A 15,960-nucleotide genomic window follows, 5' to 3' on the forward strand; every position below is an offset into this window, starting at 1 on the left:
AGGAATTGGTTTTGATTGGGTCTCTACTGTCAGGTGGACAACTTATGCCCACCCCTAATGAAAGTCATTTTCAACACTTATTAAGTACACAGAATACTATTGGTTCTTAAACTATAAGGCCCTTCATTATATGACCTCTAATAATTGGTTGGCACACTCTTCCCATGTCTGGAACATTTGGCCCCTTAGCAGCATGTAAGCTCATTCACAGGTGCCAGAAGATGGACATGACTTTTGCTTCCTACGCAATTAGACCCTCATCTCTCATTGTCCATGCCTTTTGCCATGCAGACTGTCTTTGAACTTGGCCTTGCAGTAGATTCTCTTCTCTTGGGAATAAAAGGGAGTACAGGCACACACTTATCACAAATCTGGTCTGCATGCCCAACTCCTATTTCCATCCCCGGCTCACGTGGCACAGCTGAAATTCTTATTTTATTATATTTATAGGTTCAATAATTTGAGTGATATACCACTCATATCACACCCCTTCTCAAATACCCCAGGTCACTATGGACCAGGAATCAGGCTGGATGGTAAAGGTAATATTTATTTATTTAAAATTCAAATCAAACATATACTTTTAATAGGGAGCAGCAATCACCAATGTGGTGACAAGAACAGATAGGAAGGTATGTAATACACTTAAATTCACTCTTTAGCAACACAAATATAAAACACCAGAAAAAAAGAACACTTGTGGCTTGTTTGGAAAGATAGCACTTAAGTTAGGCTTTCCCCATGCAATATTCCTCCACCCACAAATAAACAATTCTAAATAGATATAAGGAAGCAGCAGGTAATCAGGAATAAGGAATAGAAAACAGAATTTGAATCCAACCATCCCTCCCCAAATAACAGAGAAAAACGAATTTGAAATCTTACACTTTAAAATGACATTTCGGAAATGGCTGGGTAAAACAATGAATGTGTGCAAAAATCCTTAAATCAGTACAAATGTCTATGGGAGCAACATTGGAAAGATACTAACAATCATGAGCTATAATTTGAGCAAAAGTAAACACTTTGAATCGGAATGGAAGGTTGAACATAATTTAGAATAAAAATCACACATGTAAAACTTTGCAAAATTGTAGATTCCCGCCTAAAATTAACTGAACGTTTTTTAAGAAAAACAGGTTAAATACACTGAAGTGTTGGGGTGTAGCTATTGATCTTAGGTATAGTCCAGAGATGAAATGAAGTCTCTAGCTATTAAACTGATGAACATATGCAAGGTTGAATGAGAGGCATTTTTAGAAATATTGGGTAGTGAAAACAGAAAAGAAACTCAGTTTGGACAAGAAAATATTTACTATAGTTTTACTCTATGCTAGAGCATTCCATCCAGAATACCAAGGAGGGACACAGTAAGCTCTAGAGTTGATTCATGACTTCAACACCAGATCCCCAGCGCCATTCCCGACGGAACCAGTTGGATCACTCGAAGTAGGATTGATAATTTAAGATTTACACGAGATGAAAATGACTAAAGAAATGGTGCTTAGCAAGATAAATCAGAGACAGGATTGCAATAAGGATTCTGACAATGTTACAAGTTATTAAGGTAAGGATAGGATGGTTTAGAGATTGGAATGAGACAAGGCAAGGCAATGTATGCTATGGGTTTCTATAATTCCTATTAATACTTACAGTCCACTTTAATTTAGGATTTTGGACCGTCAAGGGTTATGGTCATCACACAGATCGGGTCTAACCAAGGACAGCTGGCCAACTCTGGCGGGATCGGATCATCTAGGCCGTTCTGGTCACCGGACTGCACTGGACTGGCCCTTCTGGTTACTGGATACTGGAGATCAGTGGGATGACGAGTTTGCAAGCATGCATCTAGTAGTAGCAAGCCAGGTTGGATCAGGATGCTTCCCTTTGGTTTCGGGGATTTTTAGAATTTGACCCCTAGCTGAAAAGCAGTTCAGCAATGCATAGGCTTTGGTTTTGCAATGAAATCTGGAATCAGGATCATGCAGGATGAAGAAATCAGGAACAGGACGCCACGCATGAAATCAGGAGGAACGTCAGGAATCATTGTCCAGTTTGCTGTCAGGTTCCCTTATTTATCATGCAAAGTGACATCACTACATTATATGGTAGGGACAGGCTTACTCCCCACACTCATAATGCTAGGATTGGGCAAGAGCATAGTTGTTGTCTTGTCCACAGCTGATTGGATAACAGAAAAGGATGTCATGTTTATGGGATGTTTTTTTTACAATGACTAGAAACCTCCCCCAGCTACTGGAACCACAGTTTAATTTTACCACAATACATATTTATACAGTTATCACCTTGGAGAAAATCAGATACACAGGTTATATATTTTGTGGGTCATATTTAAATCCAAACCCCAAGTCTCTGGGACCTGGTTTTGCCTTTCTGCCACATTTTAGCAATTTTAACCATGAACGATTTAGCCTAAAATTTCCCAACTGTGTACACAGATGCACAATTACCCCTGGGATTTGTGTAAAAATGTTATATTCACAATATCAATACTTTCCCCACAATCTGTCATACTTTACAACTTCTGTTCCTTATGCAGTAATATGTTCTACCAAGTTTTCAAAGAAAGAGCATAAAATTACATTTAAAACTACACACTTTTCATATTTTTCCTCATTCCTGCTGCAAAGTTAAATGTCTTTAAAGTTCAGTTACAAAATAGGCTTTTTAAAACCAACAGGAAGCCTATTGTCACTTAATCCGTTTTATTTTTATTTTCCCCAACTGCAAGCAAATGTCAATTCCTTTGAAGCAGGATGAGGGGCCTCTCTCTTGATTGAAATAAATGTACTGCCCCTCGCACTTGACAGGTGAAAGTCTCAGCATGCTATTGTTCCAGCCTGGAGCAAAGACGAATGAGTGATGTGACTTGGGAAGTCCCTTTGTCCTGGTTCAATCAACACCTCCAAGCTAGCAATTTGCCTTTCCTGTGCCAGAAGTTTATGAGGTGTCACCCTTTCTGAGGGGTAGCAAATGGCAGAGCAAGTTTTTTTTTTATATAGTTTGCCAACTCAGCCTCGGTTTTAGCTTTTATTTTATCCTTTTAAATCTTGACTTTAAACCTATAGAATTAAAAGAGTTTATAGGGGTATTTTACCAGCAACAATTCCTTTTAGATCTCTAAGTAATCAATCCTTCACACAACAATGTATTTTAAAATAGGCGATTTTCCTCTTTCAGTCAGGAAAAAGCAAATTTTACTATTTCTTTAAATACGGTTTTCATCTCCAGCAAATATACACTTTCTATAGCTACAGTTCTTTTCTTGAGTGCTGGAGTTGTTTTGCAGCGGTATATAGTTACAGGCATCTATTTAGAGTATTTCTCTGGACAGCTGATTATTGATACTGTTGCAAAGAAAATAGACGTGTTTCCCGTGTAAAATGAAAACAAAGTCCCTGGTTGATTTCTCAAAGATACATTGGACAGGAGCTGTCATTCAAATGAGACCTGGTTCCTCTGAGACACAATTAACCATCCTGGGTATTACAGGGCCATTTTAATCACAGTGGTTCATGAGAAATTGATGAATTTAGCACCAAGCAGCACTTTTTAGATTGAGAAAGTGTCATTTAAAAGAGGCATTTTGGGTTTTCAGCAAAATAATGCTGCCTCTTTCAATTCACTTCATGTTACATGTTGCAGAGCACACTGGCACATTCCTGCAGTGAGTACCCTGGGCCACCCCACCTGAAAGGTGAGTGGCAGGGTGGTGCAGCCATTTTCTGTTTTAGAGTCAGAGCGGCCATTTTGTTGTTTCTTGCACCAATGCAGTAAGGTGATGTAGCACAGCACAGCTGAGTGGGTCAAAATATCCCACACCGCATTTCAGTCTGTTATCTAGCATTTAATTGTCTTGAATTAATAAACCTAGCCCTCATGTTGTTCTTTCTTTGCATCTTAACACAAGATGATTCAACGTCTCACAGTTTCTGTTCATCATGGATAGTTAACCAATTCCTGGCTGCTTCAGCTTTGATACCAGGACAAACAGCTTCACCCGTCAAATCTGCGATCACCAGCTAATTCTTTGCTGCGACAGACACAGCTCTCGATCCTTCTTTCTCAGTGAGATTGAACTTACAAAGATTGTGACACTGATGTCCAGACACTATATAATAGCGCCACCACCTGCAGTCTATTTACTGTGTATAGCTTGCTTCTAGGATTACTTAGTTTGCTTGCATTGCTGCAGCTGTACAGTTATTAAATGGCTTGCATTTTCTGCAGTGCTCTTCATACGTGCAATCTTCTTTTCTCATAAGGATGTTTACTCAACTCCCTATTTCGTCATCAGTTTCTATAAGGTCCACACATCCTCTTCTTATCTTCTTGGTTTGTCATTCTCACTTCTTGTGATGTCACCAGTCTCTCTTTCACTTGTTTTCATATTCCTTCGGGGGCGTCTTCCAAGACATTTTCATCTCTTCGGGTGTGCATTTGGTATGGCTTTCTCTGTGGGTACCTTTCCTTGAACACTTGCTGAGGTATGGTCACAAATACTGGTATCAAACATGGTGCCGTTTCAGTCTTCCAATATACAGGCAGTAGAGGGGCAGGACTTCCTGCAGAGGCATTCGGCTGCTCTTCTATATTAATCTATCACCTCCCTGAATCTCTGCTTTGTCACATTTTATGGGGAGCTAAAAACATATTTTAGGTAGTAACTTCTGTTCCCAAAGTTGATTTATTATCAGAGAAACAGAAAGGCCTTTTTATCAGCTTTGCAATGATATCTTTCTCATTAGCGTGCGATCGATGGTTACCGAGAAAATGAACACAATTTGATTGTCCATCTAAACCAATTTCAATCACTAACATATGCATATTTTGACTTTAACAACACATTAGGTTTCATTTCGCCACTTCATATGAGCTCTGGATATCTGCTTTCTGTGTTGACCTAAGCTTGAAATAAAGACCATCAACATTCTTGCACAGTCAAAGGCTAATTGATGATCTGTTCTCTTATCTTGAAAAGCAGAGCCTAAGGTCCCATCCTCTATGCATGGGAAATCCCTCGGGAACAGACTTGTGATCAGGATCTCTGAGATTGCCACAAACTTGGATTTTATTTTCAAGAATTATTCAGCATTCAACCCATTACATGAATATTCTATTTTCCGTACGGTCAGCTGTTGACCTCATGAAAGCCTTAGTCCAGCACAAGTTGGCTCTGCAGAAACCTCAAAGGATTTTCAGATAATGGAGGAAGGCATAGCTTGCCTGGGCCTTTGAATCTCATGAGAAATGTTATTTTGGGCTAAACACAGCTTTTCTTCACGCACAAAACCCACACTTTGAATGTTACAATTACATCACACATGAGGCCTTCTGTTCATCTTTAATATAATTGCATCTTGCCATCAATGCTAATTTTTCCATCAAGCTATTTAGACATTACTCTGGAAAGGGAAATCTGGGCTCCATGTGTTAATTGTTTTAGGTTGCAAATTTGTTTCTGCTGATGAAAAGTTACACATTCAATGGGAAGTAGGCCTCTGGGTTTTGGGCTTATCATTTGAGCACAGGGCCCATTTAATTGTGTTCCTCTGGAAACAGCATTTTGATGTAGCAGTTGAAAATTAGATGCTGCATTTTGCATTTTCAGTTTGGCAGTCATCTCAGTGTGTTTGCAATGCTTTATATTCTTAGGACCAACGTAGCTACATGCAGTTTCATTTTGGCTGGTGCTGGATTTAAACTCCAAACATTGCAGTGCTCTGCTTCCATACACAGACAGGTCTATCTGCTGCAGTGTCTGCCTGATCTCTGTCTCCACCCACATTTTGATGAGTAAGGTAGAGCATGCATGAGCTCTGTCTGCGCAGCCAACCAAGTTCTTGGCTGCACTGTCACTATGCTCTGCCTCCATGCACAGATATAGCTTTGGTGGAATACGTATCTGATCTCTGAAAACACAGCTAGTGCCTTCATATGCAGTATGTGATGACCCTCTGTTTTGACAGAGCCATAGCTTCTTGGTGCAGTGAGTCTTGGCCAAAGCCATAACCTTCTGGTGCAGAGTGTGTCTGCACTTTATCTCCATACAGCCAGATCCCTCTGGTGCAGTATGGGTCTGAGTTTTATATCCACACTATCAAAAACTCTCTGATGCTAGGTGTCTTAGCTCCATACCCCGGTGCTTAATTATGCATTGTTGACCTGAGCTCTATTTGGTACAGTGTTTTTACCCCAGCCTCCTCACAAAACCTGTCTGAGTTCTGGGTCCTGTGACTGACTGAGTCCTTCCTGTATTTACAGCCCAAGGTATCTGATGCAATGTATCCGGGAATGCCTCTTCTAAAAACAAGATGTTTCTAATGCAGTGTATGCCTGGGCTATGATTCCATACATAATTAGAGCTGTCTGGTGCATATTGCATACACGGTTGAGATTAGGGCTTTGCTATAGCGTGCCTGGGCTCTGTCTCCCTACACATCCAGAGCTCAGTGTGTCTGACACATGCCTCCTCACAGAGCGGCAGCTCTTTGGCACCGAGTGTCTGGGCACTATTTTACTTCACCACCAGAGCTCTCTAGTCCAATGTGTCTGGGCTCTGTCACTTTCTACAGAAACAGAGAGAGCTTTCTGATGCAGTGCATTCCTAATGTTTGTTTAGATACACAGCCAGTTGTCACTAGAAGTTTGACTAATCTCTGTCTTCGCACAGCACCAGTGTTGCCAGTACGCCTAAGCCCCCTATCCACACAAAGCCTGGGTGCTTTGGCACAAAAAGCGAAGGTTCTCTATCTCCATCCCCAGCCAGAGCACGTTGATGCAGTCTGTGTTAACTCCATCTATAGACACACGCACACCTAGAGCCAGAACTTGTTGATGAAGTGTGTTTGAGAAAGTTCCCCACACACAGCCCGGTCACGTTGATACAATGTATGTCTGAGTTCTATCTCTACCCACAGCCTACATCCAGCACTGTCCCCATACGCAGGCAGAACTCTCTGAAGCAGTGTGTTTCAATGTTCTGGTGCTGTGCACTGCCAGAGCTCAGTGGCTAGTGTGCCTGACTTCTGTCTATATTCAAAGCCAGCTATCTGGATCAGTGTGCTTGACGTGGGTCTACATTTAAAGCCATAACGTACTGGTGCAGCCTCTCTGAGCTCTATCTTTGCAATGGCCAGAACATGTTGCACTGTGTGATTCAGCTCTGACTCAATACACAGGCATCCCTCACTGGTTAGGGGTGTCTGAACCCTGTTAACACACACAGGTAGGGTTCTCTGGTTTAGTGTCTGTCTGAGCTAAATCTTCATAGATAGAGCTCCACAGACAGCCAGAGCTCCAGTGCTTAATTTGTGGTTGTGTTTTTTAGGGCCCAGCACAGGCACTTCTTTATGAGCCGCAGCGCTTACTCCCTTAGATTATGTTTGATTTGGATGTGGTATTTTGACTATTGTATTATTTTAGATGTGTTATCATCTTTGAGAGTGGAGTGACCAGGCCCCCTTCCCTATCTTTCCAGAGTGTCCTGAGATCCAGCTGGCTTTCCTTATCCTTAAACAAAGGCTTGCTATGTAAGTAACAATCACACCAGCCCTAAATTGTATAAGCCCTTCATTTTTATAGCAGTGCATCCAATATTTCCCCTTTGAAAACCCCAATTGTCAGTATAATTAAGTCATCTACTCATAGAAGAATCTCTTGCTTGCCTGTGCATGTTAGCATATCCCCATTGAAAAACCGTCCATATGTCTGTATAAATCCTTAGTATTTTTGTAAGTAAATAAATTCATTCCCCCATTGAATTTCACAGGATCGGGATTGGTGGAGTTCGAAAGCAACAATCTTTTTTCCCAGTGTTGTTGTTAATTGTTAATTTTTCCTTTCTCTGCTGGCTTTCCATATTGTGGTGGTGGGCTTCACCCCAAAACCGATCTTCCCCCTATATTTCTACTCCTTTCCACTGCCTTCCATTCAAAGGAATCAAGTCCAATTGATGCTTGGGCGTGAGTGTTGCAGGTGGGAGTGCTAAACTGTAGGTGCAATCACTTTGTGTGGAATTGTTATTTCCCTGTTATGTCATTACAACAAAAGCAAGTGTAACAGTCTATTTCAACGTGGTCACTCTAGGCAGGATATTCCATTTGTGTTGCCACAATTTTGGGTGGCTGTTTTATTTTTATTATCCTTATTTACATTGAATACTACATTCATAAAATATCTTATTAAAGCACACAGGCCTGGTTCCTAGTCCATTGTGACACAGGGTGCTGGTGGAGGTTGGGTGCGAGACGGGTTGGATGCCTACTGAAAAAGAATCCGTAGTATACTAAAAATAAAAAGCGTTTTATTGTGCCCCACATTCACTGTAGGGGATGCAGTGCCCTGGCTGGCTTGTCCTGTGTAATAAACTATAACATCTGTCTAGGGTCTCTGCATCCTGCGCTGGCTCATCATTATTCATGGACCTGATGACACAGGTTGGCAAGGCACTGTTAATTGTGCATTTTCATTGAACAATGAAGTTGACAATGCTGGGTGCTTGTGCTCTCCATTCCCACACACTGCTCTGTTCAGCATTTATTGGTGCAGCTCCAGTACTGTAATAACAAGCAACACTGCCAAAGCAGTGTGGGTTTAAGGCAACAGGACAGTCACCATCCAGCAGCAACAACACATGGGCAAGGCCAAGGAAAAGGCCATGCCCAGGTGGACTGCCTGTCATTCATGCCAGCCTATACAATAACAACTTGCTGCAGTGCTTGACAGGCACTTTCCTCAATTCAGTAATGATTTTTCCTGTAGTTGCCCATCAATTTAGCAAAGGCGCAAAGCATGTTGTGGATAGACTGCCAACATGTTCCACTTACCACCTACAGAATTAAAGCTAAATGGTAAACAAGGACTTAAACATGTCTCTTATTTCAGGACAATGCTAGTAAATTATTTTATGCCATATTGACTTAATCTGTAAATCGCACATCTGCCATGGGTAGTGCATCCATGACCCCAAATTAACCCCAGATATGTTCACTTTGTGGGGAGCAGCCGTGGATGGTAGCAACCGTAGGTGGGGAGCTGCCCACCCTGGTGTGTGACAGGTATGCTAGAAACTATTTGAGCTCTGGCACTTATATATTTTCTTACAAATTAAGCTCTGCAGAGCTCTTTGGTGCAATGTGTGTCTGCGCTCTGTTTCGATATGCATGCAGCGCTCTTTGGTGCTATCTGTATCTGAGCTGTCTCTTCTCTTCACAGCTTGAGCTGTCTGGTGCAGTTTGTGTTTGGCTCTCTCTGTAATTACAGGTATAACTGTTTGCCACAGTGTATGTGGTGTGTGTGTGCGCGGCGCAGAGGAGTTCTTTCTCAGCCCAGAGCTCTTGGGTTCAGTGGGCATTTATACTCAGTCTATAGACACAGCAAAATGTATGTGGTGCAATGTGCCAGAGACCTATGCCAGAAATCGAGCACTAGCCACAAACTGAGCTTTTTGGTGCAGTGTGCATTGACGTCCAGTCTATAGACCCTATAGACCTGTAGAGATACATCCAGAGCCCCTTTGTGCAGAGTTCGCAGACTGGCCCTTTTCCGAATGAAATGTGAATAGGATGCCTATTTTCACTCTTATTCTCTTTCTGCTTTCCAGTTCCACATTCCTGTTGTGTTCTGCTTGCCAGCCGCCTTTAATGTCTACTGTATGTCTTTGCTATTTCTTCTCTATCACTGGTTCACCCTCTCTAAGTTTCCACGGTTTTTGTGCATTTCTGGCTCGCTTACAAATAAATCCTCGAATGCAAGCATTTTAAAACAATGAAATAAAGAAGTGTTTAAACATTGATAGTGATACATAATACATTATATCACTCCCATAAATTATAGAGTCAGGGCGCCTTCTTGAATCCTCAGAGCAAATATAACAGGATTAGAAAATATCTGCAAATATGAGGGTCTGTTCAAAAGGACATAACATGTCAACTTGCACCTGTAGGGCTTTGGGCCATCCAATTGGCTCCAAGTCATGTCTTATTGACCTCTTTATACAGATGACTGCATTGCTCAGTATTCTGCTATTGGCCCTCTTCTCTTGGATTTTCAACCTTTGTTCACATAACCCTTGCATATGTCAATGCCTTTCTACATGTGCAGCGCTTTAGTCTCTATCTGGTCATCAGTATTGTACCTGCTATTGAGCTTAGACTGTACTGGCTGCATCTTGCTAGGTTATCGATGAACATGTGTCCTAATCTCTTTTGGGGTAAATACGTTCTGGATTCCTTTTGTTGTTAAATCTCTAAAAGAAGTGTGCCAGTTATACGGATTACCTACATGTGTGTATGTCGATTCGGTTGTCTTCCAGGCACTGGGTTGCCCTGATTGGTCAATAATGTCAATGTTTCCTACCTGACATATGCATCATCTTCAGTCGGTTCCATGTCATTTCATCGCAGGATGTTTTTTCATGGGATTTTTCACCGCAATTTTTTTTACGAAAAAAACCCATCACATTTTTTTTCAATTATTTGTGGGGGGGTTCCACCGTCAACGCCCCATTTTCTTTAATTTGTATTTATTCCCAAACACTGACACCTCATATATATAATTTACTAACCCCCCATAAAAAATGCAATGGTTTTTTCGGAAAAAATGTGCAGTAAATAACCCAGGGAAAAACATCCCACGATGAAAGGACGTCGTACCTTTCAGTCCATCTCTGCTTCGTTGCAGTACTAACATTACAATGTGTGTCCTTATCCTGCAGCCATGCCTCCATATACTCCTAAACAGTAGGACGTTTTAATAATTGCTGCCCACTGAGCCAATCCCATATATAGGTTATGGGTGTACCATGCAGCATAATTATTAACTGTGCGGATACCAAAGAGTTATCAATTATTTGGTTGAAGCCAAATACAGAGTACAATAGTTGTTTTATTTAATACATGTTATGCTGTGTTTTTTGTTGTGTTATGTTGTTATGTAAAAAGCTTTCATAATACACACAAGCAACACCATGGCACGTTAGGTATGGCAGTATGGTGCCCCCACCCGCAGTGTCTAGACAGTGATCTTTGGAATACAACAAAAGGGAAAAGAGGATGGAGAAGGTATAATGAGTACCAAGTTAGACAAAGGTGCAGAGTATTCAACAAAGACAAACACACTTTGAAAAAAAAAAAGAATGCACCATTTTTATCCAAACACCATCCTTACTTACTTCAAGCATACTAGCAAGAAAAGTGTAATGTGGTTGTAGAAAATATCGTCCATGCAATTCCCTTGTAATCATTATTTTATCATTATGGAACATTCTGAAACGTTTATTGTGAAAAACGCGTAATGTTGCTTAATGTGGCAAATTGTATCCTATTTCATCTGCTGCTGTTACATATGTAAGAAGCAATGAAAAAAAGCCAGAAAAGAATAATTTAACAAAAAGCAGGGACCAGATGTAAGAAATGATGCTGCATATGTAAAGAATGCACTACTCACAGTTCAAGCTTCCTGAATCTAAAGCACCTGGATGCAGTGAACACACTGGATATCGTGATGTGCAATTGCTGCTGTGACTCACGTACATTGCAACCTCTTGAGAGATGCAAGGTAGATTAGGTGGAAAGTGAAATTCCAAACTTCATTGCAGCTCAAAAAGAAATACATGTATCCAGGGTTTCTAGGTATTCGTGCATTTTCAAAACATTGAATTGTAACCATCTGTCCAGGGCAAGGGGTAACCATTCAGGAATTAAAAGCTGTTCCTGCAGAACAGCTTCTACTGTGCATGGAGCAACATCTGACATCAAAAGGGCAGGTAAAAATCCAGCAAGACACTGCCTGTACCCACAAGACCCTGTCACAATTCAGCAATTTGTATGCATAGCGAAGAACGTCCGTTTGAGGGGCGAGTGTGTTTCCATAAAAGTAGCATTGATAATGCAAATGCACGGTTTAAATATGGCTATCCCCTCAAGCCTTGTACTTTCATTCACTGTTATGTGCAATAACCCGAGATGTCTGGCCCAAGTTGGAATCTCGGGTCAGGTGCTTACCTGGTTCACTTTATTCCTGTCCGATAGATCCCAAACTCTTTTACTTTCTTCTTTTTTCTCTAATTCTTCTGTTCTTTGTTGTGGTGTTCGCCAGGGCTCTGCCTTTTCTCCCATTGTCTTCACCATTTACATCTGGCGTCATGTGTGTCTCATTCGCTCCTCCAGCATCAGGTGCTAATCACATGCCGACGACACTCAGATCCTGATCCAGTTACGTCATGATCAGGCTGAGATGTCATCATGCTTGCATCGGTGCCTGATTGTGTGGGGGCATGGATGAACCAAAATTGTCTGAAGTTGAATGGAGACAAGACAGAGGTGTTGATGGTGCGTTCCCCCTGATCCTTCACTTTGGTGTCCTCCTTTTGTCCCGGTGGCCAAGGTGAAGTTGGTGTGGTTGTCTCCGCCTCACTCTCCATGGAGGTACAAGTTGCTGCAGTGAGTCAAGCAGGCCATTTTCACCTTAAAATATTAAAGAAGGTGCTAATTCCTGCACATTTACGCCCCCCTGTCATTTCTGCCTTGGCACTTAGTCGTTTAGACTACTGCTATTATGATCTGCCGCTGCAGGTTTACTTGTTGTCCCTTCATTTTGTCACTCCCATATTGGAGGAATTGCTTTTTCTGTTGTCTCATCCCAGTTATGGAATGGTCTTCTGCCCACTTTGAAAATTGCTCGAGCTACTTGCTTTTTAGGAAAGTGGTAAAAACCTACCTGTTTTAATAAATTTGATTTTGCTGTTATTCCATTGGCTCTGTCTCTCTCGTCCAGTACCATGATTCATTTGGGTGACCGAGCGCTTAATAAATTCCAATAAAATAACATAACAATGGTGAGCAACTGTAAACACTGCCTCTTCTCACACACTTTTGTAGCCAACAAAGTTCAAATCTCACATGCCCTACTGTTGGATTAGGTGATCTTTTCAGTTGCCTTGGAAGCCTAGAATCATTAATGATGAATTTCCTGGGGTACTATAAATACAGACACGAATAAAAGTCGGTACAATAGCCCCGGATAAGGATTCTGCACTTTGAAATGACTATGGCGGTGATGTATTGCAGTACAAAAGCTTAGTACCATAACATACCCAAAGAAAAAGACGTGTCCATTTTAGCCTGAATGTGGCCAGTAGCATACTTTACTTGGAAAGGCACAGCAAAGCCATTATCATCATGTGAATTCCCACCTTCCTTCTCAACTAGTGAGCTGCTGCTGCACACGTCACACATTCTGCTGCAGCAGTGATTCCCGCAGAGCAGCTGCGTGGCACCAATGACACATAGGTTGGTGAGAACAATGCGTTGCCATGACCATTTAAAGAGTCCAATGTAGTGACATACTGGCTCATTGTTATTCATAAAAGTGGACAACCAACAGGACAGTGTGGGTATCGCTCAAACTGTTGTTGCTTCATGTGTGACTTAGATTGAGTGAAATTTTTTTTTTTAAAGTTGCTAAAACACTGCATCCTAATTTATCTGAATCTGGCACAATGAGGGCCTTTGCTTGGAAATATGTCCTGGTGCTCAGCACTGGCAGACACCCACACAAATTAAGCACTGCATGCACCTTCTTGCAAGCCATCACACTTGTATATTGACCTTGTTTCAACAGGAGGGGGTGGGAGTTTTGGCTTGCAAATTAGAGTAGAGGTTGATGAGGGGATGGATATATTTGCTGAAATTGTAGCCACCATTTGCAAACCCCACCTGGATTGTGGGGTTTATAGGCAGCCCCAGGATCAAAGGAACTGAAAGGCCATGCTAGGCCCAAAATGTCTTGTCATGGGAAGGCCCACTAGAAGACTGAAAATCCAGCATTAAAAATGTTAACACTGACAATGCACCTAGTGAGTTCAAATGTATGCACTTATGCAGTTGAAGCAAGGCAAATTTGAAAAATGAAACCAGGTTGCAGGAGTAAATTGGAAATGTCCATTGTTGACTGACAAACAAAATACTGCATTCCACTCGCAACTGCCGCACATCATGCTGAGTACATTAAAAAGTAAGAGTACAAAATGGGCCTTGCATGCAATTGTCAAAGCTCATAACCCGAAGCCTACTTTCCATTATGGGCAATGGCATATTTTAAGTATAACCCGTTTGACACAGATAGCAACGAATAAAGGATAGCTTGGCAAACACATACACAATTAACATGGAAAGGAATGCATGTGCAGCTTAAAAACAATAAAAAGATGGAAAAACGAATCTACAGTGAGGTGTGAAATATGTGTCAAAATGTAAAATCAACTTTGATGCCATGATGCGAGATAATAAAAGCCCTCATGTGGAAAAAGGAATAGCAACATTTGAAAACATCAGTTTCTGTTCACTTCCCCCAACAGATCTATAGGGTGAGCGCTGCCTTTCCATGTTATGTGAAAATCGCTTTTGAAGTGCAGTGTTGTGTTTGCAATGCAGTGACTTTCTCCCATTGGTGGTAAGCCCTTTTTTTTTAAATCAGGTTTGTATCTCTGCAGACTCTCAGGTTAAGCAATCAGGCATGCCATTTCTGGTAAGGGAAGCAGATATAATGTAAAACTTTGTGGTGAAGGCCAATGGCAAGCATTAATCTTTAACTTGACCCCATTCAGTGGCCAAGCTCGGCAAGGTACATTTAATAACCAGGGTTGTTCACATACAAGCCTAAACTTTCTTCATACAACCTTTGCGTGCAATCTCATGAAGATCAGAAGTCCTTTCGTTAATAAAAATACCAAGCAAGAGGCACCTGCTAACAGACCTATCTGATACCCTGACTTTACATAGAAACATAGGTGAATGGGAAAGGCAAGAAGATGAACCCAATGACTGACTTTTTTTTGCCCCTAAATCATTAATGTAATCAAACTTTTCATAAGCTAACTTATAAATTATGTTATGTCTAATAAAATCTTTGATGTAATCAGTTATATTCATTGTAATTAGTGTTGTCATCAGTGATGGCATCAGTGATGTGATCTGTAATGTCATCAGCATTCTCATACAACATGTGATTAGTGATGCCATCACTGATGTGATCTGTAATGTATTCATTGTGGTCACAGGCTGCGCAACAGGGGGCACACAGTTAAGGTGTCTTTGGCTGAATTTCAGGTGTTTTGTTGCATTAAGTTGTCACCTTAACATCCCTGCAACTACAGTTTTTTCCTTGAATTTCAAGGGCTTTCTTACAATGTATTGTTCCCCTTAAAGTCCCTGCAACTAACATCGTTTCCTTTAATTTCAAAGGTTTTGTTACAACCTATTGCTCACCTTAAAATCCCTACAACTAAAGTTTTTCCTTGAATTCTATGAGTTTTGTTATTCCTTTTATAATTAACATTAATAATACAGACCTACTCCTTAGATGAAAGTATGCAAGACAAAATAGCATTGGACTTTAAAAAAAAGTAATGAGCACCAGCAAAATAACATGAGAGAGGAAATGTTCCAAAATATATGCTGGCAAAGTATACAAGGTGCTCACCTTTAAAACCCAGAAATCCTTTGTGAAACAGTCCCTCGAAAACTAAATCCTAATACAAAACAAGTGCTTGTGGTCTTGGGAGTAAGCGTCTGCACTGGGAACATGACAACCTGAGTAAAATCCTTGTCACCAAATACTTGAGCAAGCTTGCCAACCTAAATAAAAAAACTGATGAGGATGTGTATGCCCTTTGAAAAAAAGTTACACTCTTCACCCACATGTGTCCTTTACTTTTGCCCAGAAAAGCAGCCACAATCAGGGGAAAATAACTGTACCAGTGTCCAGGATTGCAAACTCACTTGCCACATAGTAGGCACATATTCATGACTTACTTGCCCTCTCATCATTTCCCCTCCTCACCCCCATATCTGTCTTTCAACAATACTCTGCTTTATAAATCTAACTTGAAAAGTGCAGATACCATAGTGTCACTCAAATATATAAATCCTTAAAGAA

The sequence above is a fragment of the Ambystoma mexicanum genome, chromosome 11 (genome assembly GCF_040938575.1).
Source record: "Ambystoma mexicanum isolate Mex_15411 chromosome 11, UKY_AmexF1_1, whole genome shotgun sequence".
Lineage (NCBI taxonomy): Eukaryota > Metazoa > Chordata > Amphibia > Caudata > Ambystomatidae > Ambystoma > Ambystoma mexicanum.